General features: G+C 65.9%; 1 non-coding gene across 1 annotated transcript; it reads left to right on the forward strand.

The window, feature by feature from the left end:
• The first annotated feature begins 454 nt into the window (after positions 1–454).
• LOC141979723 (5S ribosomal RNA) lies at positions 455–573 on the forward strand. The gene has a single exon (XR_012637117.1). It is a non-coding gene; the product is annotated as a 5S ribosomal RNA (ribosomal RNA).
• The last annotated feature ends 1,927 nt before the right edge of the window (positions 574–2,500 follow it).

A 2,500-nucleotide genomic window follows, 5' to 3' on the forward strand; every position in this document is an offset into this window, starting at 1 on the left:
GGCCCACCCGAGGCAGGGGAGTCAGTAAGGGAAAGGGGACGAGGCGGCCCGGAGCCGGGTGCCCGGAGCCGGGTGCCCGCGGCCAGGATCGGGCCCCTGGAAGTCTGAAAAAAATTTTTTCACCGACCCCCAAAGTGGTGTTGGGGGGGGCTCACGAAGCCTCCGGAGCGGAAAAAAAAAAACGGAAAAAAGGATCGGGCCCACCCGAGGCAGCGGAGTCAGTAAGGGAAAGGGGACGAGGCGGCCCGGAGCCGGGTGCCCGGAGCCGGGTGCCCGCGGCCAGGATCGGGCCCCTGGAAGTCTGAAAAAAAAATTTTCACCGACCCCCAAAGGGGTGTTGGGGGGGGGCTCATGAAGCCTCCGGAGCGAAAAAAAAAAACGGAAAAAAGGATCGGGCCCACCCGAGGCAGGGGAGTCAGTAAGGGAAAGGGGACGAGGCGGACCGGAGCCGAGTGCCTACGGCCATACCGGACGGAAGGCCCCCGATCCCGTCCGATCTCGGAAGGTAAACCGTCCCGGGCCTGGCTAGTACTTGGATGGGTGACCGCCTGGGAATCCCAGGTGCCGTAGGCAGCTTTTCCCGCTGCGAGCCAGCTCTCTCCTTTTCTGGGGAACAAGGGCAGGGTCGCCCTGCCAGGGGCCCTGGGGCTGAAGTCCCTGCCGGCCACCAGGTCAACCCGGAGCCTGCCCCTCTGCGGCCAGCAGGTCAACCCCATACCGGCAGGGGGTTGACCTGGTGGCCGGGAAGCAGAGCGGCCAGCAGGTCAACCCCATACATTCAGCGGGTTGACCTGGTGGACGGGAAGGAAAGCGGCCAGCAGGTCAACCCCATACTTTCAGCGGGTTGACCTGGTGGCCGGGAAGGAAAGCGGCCAGCAGGTCAACCCCATACATTCAGCGGGTTGACCTGGTGGCCGGGAAGGAAAGCGGCCAGCAGGTCAACCCCATACATTCAGCGGGTTGACCTGGTGGCCGGGAAGGAAAGCGGCCAGCAGGTCAACCCCATACATTCAGCGGGTTGACCTGGTGGCCGGGAAGGAAAGCGGCCAGCAGGTCAACCCCATACATTCAGCGGGTTGACCTGGTGGCCGGGAAGGAAAGCGGCCAGCAGGTCAACCCCATACATTCAGCGGGTTGACCTGGTGGCCCGAAAGCAAACCGGCCACCAGGTCAACCCGGAGCCTGCCCCCGCGGGCAGGGGCCAAGCGGACCCCCCTCCGCCCGGGCTTGCCCTGCTCCGAGCCGGGGCTTAATCCCCGTCCGGCCACCAGGTCAACCCGGAGCCTGCCCCTCTGCGGCCAGCAGGTCAACCCCATGCCGGCAGCGGGTTGACCTGGTGGCCGGGAAGGAAAGCGGCCACCAGGTCAACCCCATACTTTCAGCGGGTTGACCTGGTGGCCGGGAAGGAAAGCGGCCACCAGGTCAACCCCATACTTTCAGCGGGTTGACCTGGTGGCCGGGAAGGAAAGCGGCCAGCAGGTCAACCCCATACATTCAGCGGGTTGACCTGGTGGCCGGGAAGGAAAGCGGCCAGCAGGTCAACCCCATACATTCAGCGGGTTGACCTGGTGGCCGGGAAGGAAAGCGGCCAGCAGGTCAACCCCATACATTCAGCGGGTTGACCTGGTGGCCGGGAAGGAAAGCGGCCAGCAGGTCAACCCCATACATTCAGCGGGTTGACCTGGTGGCCGGGAAGGAAAGCGGCCAGCAGGTCAACCCCATACATTCAGCGGGTTGACCTGGTGGCCGGGAAGGAAAGCGGCCAGCAGGTCAACCCCATACATTCAGCGGGTTGACCTGGTGGCCGGGAAGGAAAGCGGCCAGCAGGTCAACCCCATACATTCAGCGGGTTGACCTGGTGGCCGGGAAGAAAAGCGGCCAGCAGGTCAACCCCATACATTCAGCGGGTTGACCTGGTGGCCGGGAAGGAAAGCGGCCAGCAGGTCAACCCCATACATTCAGCGGGTTGACCTGGTGGCCGGGAAGGAAAGCGGCCAGCAGGTCAACCCCATACATTCAGCGGGTTGACCTGGTGGCCGGGAAGAAAAGCGGCCAGCAGGTCAACCCCATACATTCAGCGGGTTGACCTGGTGGCCGGGAAGGAAAGCGGCCAGCAGGTCAACCCCATACATTCAGCGGGTTGACCTGGTGGCCGGGAAGGAAAGCGGCCACCAGGTCAACCCCATACAGGCAGCGGGTTGACCTGGTGGCCCGAAAGCAAACCGGCCACCAGGTCAACCCGGAGCCTGCCCCCGCGGGCAGGGGCCGGCATACCCCCGTCCGTCCGGGGTCGCCCTGCCCCGGGCTCCGGGCTTAAGTCCCGAGCGGCCACCAGGTCAACCCGGAGCCTGCCCCCGCGGGCAGGGGCCGGCGGACCCCCGTCCGTCCGGGGTCGCCCTGCCCCGGGCTCCGGGCTTATTCCCCGTCCGGCCACCAGGTCAACCCGGAGCCTGCCCCCGCGGGCAGGGGCCAGGCGGAGCCCCGTCCGTCCGGGGTCGCC

Source organism: Natator depressus, chromosome 28, assembly GCF_965152275.1.
Source record: "Natator depressus isolate rNatDep1 chromosome 28, rNatDep2.hap1, whole genome shotgun sequence".
NCBI classification, from domain to species: Eukaryota; Metazoa; Chordata; order Testudines; family Cheloniidae; genus Natator; species Natator depressus.